The sequence below is a fragment of the Coenobita brevimanus genome, chromosome 53, assembly GCF_032717465.1.
Source record: "Coenobita brevimanus isolate Jiangsu-jjx chromosome 53, ASM3271746v2, whole genome shotgun sequence".
Lineage (NCBI taxonomy): Eukaryota > Metazoa > Arthropoda > Malacostraca > Decapoda > Coenobitidae > Coenobita > Coenobita brevimanus.
In genome coordinates this window covers 24,904,745-24,919,671 of record NC_137006.1, presented here as the reverse complement: position 1 = coordinate 24,919,671, position 14,927 = coordinate 24,904,745, and the positions used below count along the sequence as shown (strand labels likewise).

The 14,927-nt window shown below is 42.4% G+C and overlaps 1 pseudogene; it reads left to right on the top strand.

Annotated features, from left to right (window-relative positions):
* The first annotated feature begins 2,325 nt into the window (after positions 1-2,325).
* LOC145400841 (5S ribosomal RNA) lies at positions 2,326-2,444 on the top strand (annotated as a pseudogene).
* The last annotated feature ends 12,483 nt before the right edge of the window (positions 2,445-14,927 follow it).

Here is a 14,927-nt window from a genome sequence, read left to right as displayed (position 1 = left end):
CCCATCCTCCCAATTCCATCCCACAAATCCCATCACTGCCTTCGTCTGGGTGGGGAGGAGATGCTGGTGGGGGAGGTTGGGGAGAAGGAGTGTGGAGGGTTTCCCCACTCTCACTCCTCTTCCCTCTGCCTTTACCCTTTCCCTTTCCCTTACCCTTACGGCCTTGAGGAACATTAGGGGGCTGTGGGGATGAAGTTCGGGAATATTGGTGAGCATAAGATGTGCTGGGGAGTGGTTCCTCCCCACCTTCCCCCTCCATCACAACACCATGTGATTTTTCACGCACCCTCACTCGCCCACGTGTTTGGGGATATTGGGGAGCATAAGACGTGCTTGGGAGTGGTTCCTTCCCACCTTCCCCCTCCATCACAACCCCACGTGATAAAGAACGCACCCGCACTTGCCCACGTGATACACCCCACCGCCTCACACTACCTAGGGAAAGCGATGACTCACTCATGCCACTCTCACTTTCCATACTCCTCCCTTCACTTTCCCTTTCACTCCCCACTCCCTCCACGGCACTTCCTACCTCCCCAAACAAAATACTAGGCCCATACCTGCTCGTCCGAAGTGGTGTGCGCTCGGGGCCACAATGAGTAATCACCTCACGTCCATACCACGTGGCAGCACGTCCCACGGCTCCGTCCTCGTCCTTGTCCTCGTCATCAAATTCAGGTTCCACATCACGTTGGGGCTGGGCATAGGATGTTGCACGTGGTTTTTTGGCCGGCTGCCCCTCTCTAGCAGCACGGTAAGTCACGTACTGCTGCTTCCTGGGGGACGGGACTTCTTCATCACTGCTGGTGGTTTCCTTCTCTGGCTGCACATAATCTTTGTCAACAACCTCGTCGTCTAGTGGGGAATCACTGTTGCCTGTAAAGGCGTCCAGGGCGGCTTGAATTTCGACCTCTGAGAGACTTCTCGTCGCCATGTCTGAGCAGGACCGTTGCTACCAGGCGAGTGAACGAGCTGCGGGTGAGCGCGGGTTGCACGGAGTTGCCGAGTGTCCCCGCCTGGTGGCAGGTAGAGGAAGGTCAAGCAACGATACATACCGAAAATTAAGCGCAAAATTTGAAAATTGTGGAAATTATGCACTTTGCAATTGCACGATGTACCGGTACGTTGCCGGGACTGGCAAATGCAAAACGTTACAACATACCCATACGTCGACGGGACGGGGTGGGTTAATGTATTTCTATCTGTTTCCACAGTGAAACTCTTTTACCCCTACCACTCACCCACCCAACCACTGGTCAACCAATCCACCCATGCTCACCCAAGTGTAGTAAGCTCGTCACCTTGCTTGTCCTCTGGAAAGCTATGTATCCCCCTACTCACCAACTCACAAAGCACCCTCACCCTACTCACATGACAAGCCCACACTATACCTCGCCCAACCATCCACCCAACTCTTTCCACATCTCCAACCACCCCACTCTGCCCACGTACCACATCCTGCTCCCCAACCATACTCATTTCGCTCACTTAACCCACTTCGCCCACCAAACCCACCCACCCACCCACTCACACACTTCGCCCACCGCACCCATTCACCTACTCCACCCTCCTCACCATTTCACTCATCCTGCCCACACACCCTGACCAGCCGCCTAACCCATCCACCCTATACACCCACTGCACCTATCCTTCCACCAACCTACCCACCTGAGCACAAGATGGCTTGCAACTTTATACACACACACACACACACACACACAATCCTTTAAGCATTATCCTTTGACCAATTATTCTAACTATATTTAGGCAGATAAAATATAATAAAACTTCCACACAGTCCGGCATGTTAGCTCTTCTCAGCCCTCACATTTAACTCACGTGCCTAACTGAATCCAGTCAGACTAATGTTTAAGCTAAACTAACCTAACCTGACCCCAAACTAACCGAGTCAAGTCTAACTTAATCTAACATGATCCATCCCATCCACCCCTATCCTAACCTAAGCTAACCTAGTTTAGCTTAATTCACATTCACTTCAACCAACCCACTCTAAGGATATTTAACCTAAACTAACTTAACCCAAGCAAAACAAATGTAGAAAAGTATTAAAGCCGAGGCCGAACATGTAGGCATTAGTTCTGTTCATTGTCCCGCCTAATATGCGTTAATTAGGGACATCCAACACGGTTCTAGGCCAAGTAAATCACGTGAGCCTATATTCTGTCCAGTATTATCGAAAGCGCCAAGGCATACGCATTATTCAGAATATTCTTACTAATCTCATAGCCTAACTTAGGGCATTCTCTGCCGCCTCGAAAGGACTTGGTTTGATGTAGGCCAGTAAGAACCTTTATAGTAAATAATTAGAATTGCCATACCACGTTGAGTACACCGCTTCCCATTCGATCAGCGAAGTTAAGCAACGTTGGGTCTGGTTAGTACGTGGATGGGTGAACGCCTGGGAACACCAGATGCTGTTGGCATAACGTTCTCCCTACGTGTCAAGTGGGGTTGGTGGAGGATTAGTGCCCCTCCCTGTAAAACAATTAACTCTAAGCCCTTGGCCACCCCGTTTGGGATACATGGCGTCTGGCAATGAATGAATGAAATTAGAATTGCATTAATTCACTCAACCAGGGGACTTACTTGTAGTGTATTCTTGCCACCTCCATACGAGTTTATTGAACTCATCTAGTATATAACTGATCTCATCAGTTTGTGAAGTGTGTCCAAAGCTGATTACAGTTATCAGGAGGTAGCGGGAATGATGTAAATAACAAATCACCGAATGAAAGGGGTCAACAAGAGTATAAAGTAACAGAACACGAGTTCATCAGAACATTCTCCTTCATGACTGTTTGAACCTGAGCTGAGGAAATCAGACCTAGTTAAATCAAACCTGTTTTATGGTATCCTAACCTAACCGAGTCTGACCTATCCTTCTTCTTCTTCTTCTTCTGCTTCTTGGGGTAACTGCGGGGAGGTTCACCTTCCAACCCGTCAGTATCGCCAAGATACCGGCATTCCCCCAAGAGAAACGTAAAGGTAAAGGAAAAATTTTAGACTAGTTTGCAAAAGTTTATAGGAGAGAGATAGTTGGAGACTAGTTATAAGAAAAGCTTAAGATACGTACGTTCACTCCGCATCTACTCTCTCTCTCTCTCTCCCCTGTCTCTCCTTCTCCCTTCTCTTCTTCTCTCTCTTCTTCTATACGTCACATAGGAAACTCATCATAACTGCCATCCTCTCCCTCACCTTATCCTCTTTTAATTCTTCCAATCCAGACAACCATGCTATCCCTTTATCATCTTTTCTTCTCACCTCTGTGCCCCCACACATCTCCTCATTTTCTCTTCTAACTCATCTCTCTCCCTTTTATAGGCCTCACACTCAGTCCCTACATGTTCAACAGTCTCTTCCAGTTTCTCCCCACCCAACCAGCAATTCTCGCATTCCATGACTCCCCCGTTCCGCCTCCATGTTCTTGAATTTAGCTCCCAGGCCCCTGCTCTTACTTTTAAGAGAATCTTGCCACCCAATCTCCCATCGTACCATTCTTCTCTCCCCAGTTTCGTTTTCTTCTTACACATCTTTAATGTCTTCTTGTCCATCCCGCTTTTCCATTCTCTTATCCCCCACTCCTGGACACGTTTCTCTACTATCTTCATTAAGTTGCCCCCTCCTAAGTTCTCTGTATTGCCACCCCCTCTTCCTTTCCAATCTGCTTCTGGTCTGTCTTGCATCATCCTTAGTTTCCTCTGTCCTCTCCTACATTCTCTTTCCTTTCTGCTTCTAACCCCCGTCCACAAGTAGATTCTTCTAACTCAGGTATCATCCTCCACTGCATCTAGTCTCAGCCTGAATTTCATCTTCGCCTTCATTATTCATTATCTAAAGGTGCTCCATCCCATATCTCCTCTCACCGCTTCTACCGCTGTCCATTTCTTTGCTTCCAGCCCTAGGCTACCTACTCTTTTTTTAACTTTTTCCAGCCGTTCCACTTCCTCCACTTTACATCCAATTGCATCCAGTCCATACATTATGGCTGGCACTCCAATCCCCTTCCACAATCCTCTTACTACCACGTACCCATTTGCGCTCTCTTTCACTGCATTCAGTAAACGTCCCCAAATTCTCCCTCCCTTCCTTACTTTTTCATTAATCTCTCTCTTGAAACCGTTCCTTCCTGTCCACACTCCCAGGTATTTGTACTCCTTTACTTCCTCCATTCTCTTCCCCCCTAACAACCACTCTCTATCCTCCATCTCTTCAACATCGCCCCCTATTTGCATCACTTTGCTTTTATCTCCACTAAAGCTCACCTCCAGTTCCCTTCCATATCTGTCTACTTCCTCGAACATTGTTCTTAGCCTACCTCTAGTTTCGGCCAATACCACCACATCATCTGCAAACGTTAACACTCCAAGTTTCCATCCATCTCCTTCTACCCCCTCTCCCACCTTTTTACTCTTTGCACCAACTCTTCCATAAAGATACTGAAGAGTATTGGTGATAGAGTGCATCCCTGTCTCACCCATTTTTTCACTCTCACCCAGTCTGTTTCCCACTCCCTTAACCTCACTTTCACTTTTGTTCCTTCATACATGTTTTTTAATATTTTCCTATTTTTTTTTCGCTCACTCCTGCCTTTCGTAACACCTCTCAAAGAGCTTCTCTGTACACTTTATCGAATACCTTCTCTGTGTCTATGAAAGCTAGCCACACCGTCTGTCACTGTCTTCTTTTCTTTCTATAATCTCTCCCAGCACGAACACATTATCACTTCCTCTCCGTCCTTTTTTGTTCATCACTTAGCACCCTACTTCTTCCTATCTTCTCGCTCAATCTCTGCTGAACTACATTTGCAAACAACTTACATGTCACATTCACTATCACTGGTCTGTAGTTCTTGATGTCCCCCTGGTCTTTGCCTCGCCATTTGGGTATCATTGTTACTCTTGCCTCTCTTCATTTATCAGGTATCCTCTCCTCTCTCATTATCCCTTTCATCAGCATCCTCATGTTCCTCACCATGCATTCACCCCCCTCTAGGTACAGTTGCCAAGATTTCCGCCTGGACCACCTAGTCCCGAGATATGGCTGATGTGGCAACAGCACCTCTGTGTGTGTTCGTGTGTACACGCCCGAGTATTTCTTGACTCGCCAAGCTTCATCCTCTGACTCATATTATGTGCTCATAATATCATGATATGATATTGTAAATATTATGTGATTGCATGGGATAGTTAGCTGTGCACTATACAAATGATAAAATCTGAGTTATATAAAATATACGTCTTTATTGTCTTGTCTTGTAATGTAACGTGAAGCAATACAGACTGAGCTGTGGTTCAGAAACAGTGGATAAGTTCACCCACAAACGGTGCGAGCGGGAGCTTAGCGGGTGAAGGGAAGAGGGTGGGACGGGGAGGGGGGGCCAGGTAACGTCATTTAATCAATACTCTAAATACATATACAGTATATTACTGCCTATGAAAATGGTTTGCGAGTAGAACCTGAAATAACATGGGTCGTATAATTGTATAAATAATGTTATGGTGCCTTACTTAGTGGACGTTCACGTATTCCACTTTAAAAAGGCAGCAAGGGAAGCCAATCACATAACAGCAACACGATTACAGTCAGCCAGTCATAGGTAGACCAAGCTGTTGTAAGAACCCCTAATGTTAAAAACTGGCATTCTTCCGATGCACTTCATCATGAACAGGCAACAAGCTGATTTAGCCAGGAGAGCTCAAATCGTCGCCCTTCATGACCGTGGACTCTCGTTACGTGCTATAGCACAGCAGCTGGCAGTGTCCCGGACAACTGTTATCAAGTGGATAAGGAGGCACGAGGAAACTGGGAATCTGACTGACCTTGGTAAGCATGAACAAAGTTTAATGTAAACTTGACGATAATTATAATAATAAGTGCCTGGAGTGCACCCGAGTTATGTAATATTTGGTGTTTTCCTCTTATAATATTCTAATCATTATCACTTCTCCCCCGGATATTGTTTGTGCGCGTGTGCGTGTGCGTGCGTGCGTGTCCGTGAGCGTGAGTGTGTGTGCGGGTGTGTGTGTGTTAATGGTGAAATATTTTACTGGTGAGGTTGTGTACTGGCGAAATAATATAGTGGTGAGGTTGTGTAGGCATACTGGTGAAACATATTTAATTCACAGGGTTCGGATCCGCAAGGACAATGATTTCCAGTTTCCAACTCCTCTTGTTTTTACAATGTAATGATGATATAACGATTCCCCCAAGACCGCACAGGCCACATAGTTGTCCCCACTGGTAGTTTTGATTGTCAGTCATTCAATGTGGGCTACCAGTGGTGAGAACTGTATCACGGTACTGTTAAGTATCCCGAAAGGTTGAAATATGGTCATATATCGTTTTAGAAAGGAGACCACGGCCACGGTTAACGACTCCACAAGAAGACAGGGAAATCCTACGAGCGGTTGAGGACAACCCCTTCACTAATGCCGTTGCCATTCGGGAAGCCTTGCAGCTTAATGTGACGCCGCAGACCGTGCGCGCACGATTGCACGAGGGAGGGATACTTCATAGGTAAGCTCCCGATAATATCACCAAAGATCAAAGTAAGTATTCTATAAACCATATTCTTAATAATGTCCCTATATTGTTATGTGTTTAATCCTTCATTTAACATTCTGCTTACACAGACTTCTTTCCGGAATACATAAGTGCTAATGCCCGAAACTTTTTTGAATATTCATATGTTTGCTGCATAATTACATGCACATTAAGTAGGTTTTAATTCATATTATTCCTGATATAATAGGATTCCTGCCAAGAAGGAGCGGCTCACGGACCAACATCGACTTGGGAGGCTAGCATTCGCTCGCCAGTATATGGGCGAGGATCTAGATTTCTGGTCCAGGGTCGTGTTCAGTGACGAAAAAACTTTCTCCAGCACTGATCACGGCAGAATACATAACTGGAGACCGAATAACACAAGGTAAGCAAAACCGTCATCTCTGTGTTAGCAAACATAATTTTGTAATTAAATTCCAGTCGTCGTATACTGTATATCATCCAAAGATAATATGAAATAATAATCAAGAGGTTTTATAAGTAACAATCGACACCCGTCCCCAGTTGCACTACATTATGATGTTGCATTTTCTAGACCAGTCTAACACCCTTAATATTGTTTATTCATAATTAGAGCTTCTCGGTGTTAGGCCTCCATATCATCAACAATTCTTAGATAACCATTTTTCTGCAATTTAGGCCTACAATTTTTGTAAAACAAATCCTTCTAACTGTCATGAGCAGTAGAGCCAAGTAAACGATCTACGGAGCTCCGCCATATGGCCTGAGTTGCCTAATGCTCTTCCACACTCTTTTCAAAAAACTTTCTCCCCAATTTATCGGTTTACCATAATTGATAACAAATCCCCATTCTCTCTCTCTCTCTCTCTCTACTCTCTCTCTCTCTCTCTCTCTCTCTCTACTCTCTCTCTCTCTACTCTCTCTCTCTCTCTCTCTCTCTCTCTCTCTCTCTCTCTATATATATATATATATATATATATATATATATATATATATGTATTATATATATATATATTATATATATATATGTATTATATATATATATATATATATATATGTATATATGATGTCTCTCTCTCTATCTCTATCTCTATCTCTCTCTATCTCTCAGTATTACGAACTATTGCAGTACTGTTTATTAAGATTTGCAATCCCTGTAAAATATATCCAACAAACTGAGGAAAATGAACCTTAGAACGTGGAAATGCTGATTTTCCCGAAGCGTTAGAAATATGTATAAACCATAATATATTAATGATTTCATTTTATTCTATTCACGTGCAGATATGACCGTAGAAATATTTTCGAGGAGGCCAGAAGTGGACACGTCACAGTCAACACCTGGGGGTGGATGTGCATTCACGGCATTGGAAATGTCATAAGGATAGAGGGAAGGTTCACGGCTGAAAAATACATTGATATTTTGCAGAATGTGTTCCTCCCTTCAATTCAAGAGCAGAACTATCCTTTTCCTCCTGGGCCTATACTTTTTGTTCATGACCGCTGTCCCATCCATACGGCAAGAGTTGTAACTGAATGGTTTAGAGGTCGAGATGACATTCAGCTACTCGATTGGCCTAGTACGGGAGCTGACATGAACCCCATTGAAAATGTATGGGGGAATATTGTCCAATCATGGAGCTCGAGAGAACGGACAGCTCAATTAATGGCCTACGTCCATGCCCAGTGGGAACTGTTCAGGCACCACCACCAGCTCATTCGAAATCATGTCACCTCTATGCCAAACAGACTGCGGGAGGTGATCGAGAAGGAGGGTGGTTGGACCCACTACTAATAAAAGTACCATAAAATCTTATATTTTGATAATCCTTTAAATATGATTGATATTATATCATGCAGTACAACACACTAATGGTATCTTTATTAGCATACTAAGGCCTGATATTATATCTGATGTGACACTATCATATACCTGTATATTTTGCTCAATGACATGATTTCAAATAATGGTCACTTATACAGGAAACAGGAACGTTTATGTGCATTAATTTATTCAACTTCAGTTACAATGATTTTTTTTCTTCATTAATGTGATTTCAATCACAACGATTTAAACAGCAGAAATTTTTGCCTGATTGATGTAAGTGAACGTCTACTGGGTGACTACAGTATTATCTATAGTAGTACAATTTAGAACATATTTTACATAGATATACAACATGCAACACAATATAGAACATATATTACATATACATTATTTGCTATAGTATAACTTAACATAATCATCAAAGGAAATCGGTCAAGCTAAGCTTCACAGACGTTGCACCTACACGTATTTGTTAACTTGAAGTTATAATCTTTCTTACTAGAAGAAGCCTTATAATCACATAATATGTAACACATAATGCATTTTCAACACATTTAGTGTTTGTTTTTGTATGGTGTTTAAGGTTCTATTCCCAAACCATAATCCTATATAAATATGCAACATGCAATGACCTTATATTTATAATATAATACAACCAAAGGTTAAAGGGAAAGAGGATATACAGCAAGTCGTGGTCGCCACTTATTCACACACGTATATTAACAAATACCACACTCTCATTACACATTCTCTACACTTCGCCCTACCCCCATCACAAATTGTCACACACCCACACCCGCACCCACACATATGCTGTAAAACTTCACACACACACACACACACACACACACACACACACACACACACACACACACACACACACTGTATAATGACAGTCTGTGGCTTGCACGGAATCCTGCGTTGTAATATGTTGCTCCAAATGAAGATAAGGATATAGAACTGCTAATAATACTAGCATATTCATTAACAGTGCACACTGTCAGACTGGTAATAAAGACAAACTAACCAAGATTGACAGGTGCGTGTGAGCTGCAACGCTCCCACTATATGTTCCATGATATATTTTGATGGTTTAACATGGGCTGGTTATATTTTCAATATGATATTATTGTTCATCAGTATGTTGGTTAATGCCATAACTGGAGGAAGAAGAACCTCTACAATGACACTAGAACGCATCAGCGATACAGTATAGGGCATAAGCGGCCTCCTCCCCTGTAACTGGTATCCAACACATGATTATCTTTTTCATTAACGAAAATATCACTGGGTGTCGAAACCGCATGACTATTACTAATACTTTATGTAAATAAGTAGTGTAGGTTGGATAACGTAGTCCGTACTGTGAGCTGGTTACGTAGTACTACTGCACTTGTATTTTGACCAAGAATTAAATTTGGGTTAAACATATACAGTATATGGAACGCCATTAGCACAAGTTGATCATGTGTGTGTGTCTACTAATACGTAGCCGAGGAGTTGAGAGAGTCGAGGTGATAGGACAGGCGTAATGTCCGTTAACGAGGAAAGGGGTATTCTTATTGGTATAATTTATCGTGGGTAATTGATTGTCTATAGAAAATGAATAATAACTGCAAAGGTTTCTTATTATCAAAGATGCAAGATATCGCTGACATCCTATGAATTAACCTGTAATGGCTAAGAATATAGAGTAAACGACGAGACCCCACCACCCTCTTCCTTTCACTTACAAGACAAGATAAAGAAGATTATTATATATAACTCAGATTCTATAATTTGTATAGTGCACATCTCACTATCCCATACATTCACATAATATTTACAATATCATATCATAATATTATAAGCATATAATATGAGTCAGAGGATGAAGCTTGGCGAGTCAAGATATACTCGGGCATGTACACACGAACACACACAGATGCGCTGTTGCCACATCAGCCATATCTCGGGACTAGGTGGTCCAGGCGGAAATCTTGGCAACTGTACGTCTCGGAAGGGAGTCCATCATTTCCGGCTCCTTTACCTCTTCTTAATTTCTTTATGTTTTCCTCACCTCTTTCAATGTTTTCTCCTTGTCTAGCTCCCGTACATTCATCTCTTTCTCTTCCATCTCCACTATCCATTCCTTCTTTACTTCTTCTTCTCTCGCCCCTCCAACCCATTCCCAATATTCCTTAGTACCTCTCTCTATTTCACTGCCTTGAAAGACCTCTCCTCTTATGGATAGCTTATCCATTTTTACCTCCTCGTTCTCCTTCCCTTTCAACCACACAAACATTTCCTGCTTCCTTCGCCTTTCTGCCTTTGTATTCTCTCCATTTCATTTCTTTCCCAGTCCCCTACTGCTCTACACACTGTCTCTCTTGTAATTTCTCTCTGTTTCTTGTAATCTTCTTTTGCTTTAATTACCATTCTTACATCAATCCCTTCGCCTTTTTCATATTGTCTTTTTAACCTTTTTCTGTATCTATTCATCTTTCCTCTTTTTTCTTTCTTGCTTGACTTCTTCCGTCCACCATGGTTTTCTCTTTGTTCTCCGCTTCATTTTTACTGTACCAACCCCCTTCGCTGCCGCTTTCATTATATTCCTTTGTAACCATTCATTTAGCTCCTCCATCCCCTCTGCATTATCCTCCCATTCCTCTAATCCTCCCTAAACACCTCCCACCTTGCTTTCTTCAGGTTTCATCCTTCACCTGTTATCTTGCCTCCATTTCTTGCCCTTTGTGCTTTTTTATTTTCTTTTGTCATCAGATCAACAATTATCATATTGTGGTCACTCTTCAGCTCAACTTCTCCCTCCTCGTCAATCCACAAACTCTTTATTCTGCCCCTCACCCTATCATTTGTTAATATGTAGTCAATCGCTGATGCTCCCCCATCTGTACCTCTCCAGGTTGCCTTTCCCTCAGCGCTTGTCAAATTGAGAATTTCTACCCCATTTTCTTCTGAAAAGTCCAGTAGCAGCTCCCCATTGCCATTGATTCTCTCTCCAAGCAGTCCAATATGCCCATTCATGTCTCCTATCACAAACACCTCCCCGTTGCAGTCTTTCATTACCTTGCTCATCATTTCATATTGTCTTTTATTTTCTTCCCTCTCAACCCTTCCCTTTTCTGCTCCCATGTAGCATACCCTTACCACCAAGTTCATCTCTTCCCTCTGTATGTTTTCCAGCTTTATTGCCAGCACATCCTGCTGTATTATAATTCAGTTACCTTCTACTCCTTTGCAACTAGAGCTACACCTCCAGCTTTCGTTTTTATTCTCTCCCTTCCCTTCCCTCCCAGCTTGAATTTCTCAGTCATTTTCTCCACCCTTTCTCTCAGAACTGTTTTTAACAATGCTAAAAGTTCTATGTCCCTTTCTTCACACTCATATATCACCTCGCTCCACGCATCCATTCCCCATCCCTGAATGTTTATATATCCTACCTTTATTTTCGACTCTTCCTCTCGTTTTTCTTCTCTCTTGCTGATCCGCCCTCCATTCTTTTTGTATGGTACTCTCCTTTTACTATTTTGCTCTCTAGGTTTCTCCTCTGCATCTGCTCTCCTTCTGCTCCCTCTTTCTACTTCTCTCCCCTCAAGATTATTGCTTTTTATTAGTCAATCTGATTTCCCTTTTCCCTCGCTCCTCCTCTCTGCTCACCTTATTGCCTCCTTAATCCTTCCTGCTATATGTCATCTGCTTTCTGCTTTAAGTGCCTTCCATCTTCCTCGAAACTCTTTGTGTCCACTACCCCGTCGAGGTCCATGAAACTCACCTGTTTGATCCCTTCCTTCTTGAATTCTGAGTTTATTTACTGTGTGAGTTCCCCTATCTCCTCATTTGTAGCCAGCCTAACCTTTTCATAGTTCCAGCTTTCTTTTGGTCTCTTCAAAATCCCCACTATCATGATGTTAGCCCACTTGTTATGTTCCCTGATAATCTTAATACCTCTTTCTATCTCACTGATTGCTCCCCTTACCCTTCGTCGTTCAAGCCCTTTTCCTCCTCCCTGAATTACTTTAGTTCCTTCCCTTCCCTCGAATCTGATAGCTCTCGCCTATTTCATCACTTCACGTATACCCGCCCGTCTAAGGCTAATTACTTCCGTGTCTGCCTCCTCCAGCCATTTTTTTGTTGTCCTGATTAAGCTATCAAAACAGATAATCACTTTCTTTTGTTCTCCTTTTTCCAACCTGTTATAATCTCCTTTCATTCTCTCCGTTATTTGTGTTTCTTCTTTCCTGTCTCTCTATCTCTTATCCTCCTCCCCCCTTCTGTTCCTTGCTCCCTGGGATCTGTTTAGTACCGATACCCTCTGAGACGGGCTCCATTCCCCCCACTTCCCTGCATTTATTCTATCCTTTTCCTCTCTCCTATGTGTAGCCTGATGATCTTCAATTTCAGTTTCTCTCAAGCGTTCTCGCCTCTCTGTATCTCTCCTCCACTGTCTATATTCGATCCTTCTGCTTTTTTTTAAACAGTGTAAAACACTGCCTTCATCATCTGAATCAGTACACTTTCCCTTCTCCCTTCTCCCTGTAGTCCCTGGCGTGTCCAAATTCCCGGTAGGTGACTGGCTTCCTATGGGAACTCCCCATGAAATTGTACAGGTCTGTATGATCCTCTTCCGTTCTTGCATTATTCCCCTGAGTTATTTTTGATTCACTCTCTTTGTTGTAATTTCTATGATCCTGGTGCCAGTTCCGGTAGTCCCTTTTCATGACATGCTCCTTCCTCTCTCTGTTCCTCTCGCTCTCAGCTGCCCTTCTTCCGGCCTTTCATACATAAACTCCCCGTTCCTCACTATCTGCCATCTTCTGTTTTTATCTTCTCTCTCACATGCTTTATCTATTCTTCTTATTTGTTCTTGAATTGTCTCCTCACTCATCACCTCCCTCTCTGTCTAAATCATCGCTTTTCTAATAGCATCCCTTACTCTCTAAATTCTCTCTGTCACATCTTCCTCTCACTGGCCTTCTAGATTCCCTTCTGCACTAGACTTAGAGGTATTTTGTCCATTTGTTCCTGTTTTTTCTACCATTTGCCCTATGGCTCTGTTATTCTCTTGTCTTCTCTCATTGCTCCCTTCCACTATCCTTAAGCCTATGTCCCACTGTCAGGAACTTTCCCACAACACGCATCGATCTTCATGTCTTCGAGTGTCGCCGCATGTCGTCATGGGTAACGTGGCGTGACTTAGCGATGACGTAGGTGTAACGACGTGTCGCAGCAATAACCTGCACTTGGCAACTGACACCTGCCTTTTTTTTTTTTTTTTTTAATCAATGGCCTATCGACCACTGAGGCCGAAGCCCCTGCTCATTAGGGCCGTATATACTCGTGTATATGTATAAACATATACACATTTATACCTAATTATATACAAACATATATATATATACAGACAGACACACACACACATGCATGCATATATACGAGAACAAACACACTTTCATACACACATACACACACCCGTGTATATATATATATATATATATATATATATATATCGATCGATCGATCGATAGATAGATAGACATATATATATATATATATATATATATATATATATATATATATAATTTTGTGATGTTTTACTTTTATTTTTTGGGTTTTATTATCTTGTTTATATAATTATTTTTTTACATTATTTAGTAGGAAAAAAATAACTAAAATAGAGACCCTAAAACTAATAACCCAACAGACAAATCGCTAACCTATACCAAATCCTAAAGATACAAATAGCTTGACCTACACTAATGGTAAAAATATCTCGACCAAGATAGAGGTGTATGGTATGTAGGAGGACTGCTGGGCCGTGATAGCAGGCTGTGAAGCCTATGCTCAGAGTCGGACACATAAAAAAAAAATAAATAAATAAAAAATAACACCATCGATTGCAGTTATGTAATGCCCTTCTACATTACATACCTGCACTCATCGCCTGCTGACTGTCAGTCGAGGCAGACAATAATACCGGATATCAATATATGATAGAGAACCAGAGGAGTCAGGAACTATTCCATATACGTCACATATCGATCCTAATTACGATAGCTGTTACAAGATGCTATAAAGAATTTACATATATACAAAAAGTGAAGAACTTCACCCAGCAGAACACCATTGACTGCAAATGCCCAGTACCTTTCTATATTGCACACTTGCACCCACCAGCTGGTGAATGTCAGGCGAGAAACGGGGTTTACTGTAGGGGACATCAATATTAGAAATAGATCAGTCGGAAGCAGAAACTCTTTCAAATCCGTCAACTGTCAACCCTAAATAATAATACAATATATACATATTTGCAGTTGATAAAAAACATAACCATACAGTAAAAAAGTCCATCACTCTCCACTCCACCTTCCTATATATAGCCTCGCACCGAAGATCCCGGCCATCGTCGTGGATCGTCATATGTCCTGATAGTCTTGGTGGTGACTTAACGGTAACTTAGCCGTTACATAGCGTGTCGTAGCTTGTCGCGGCATGTCGTGGCGATGTCTTGGCGTGACGTGGAGTCAAAGTGACTTATTTTTTAAATGAGGGATGA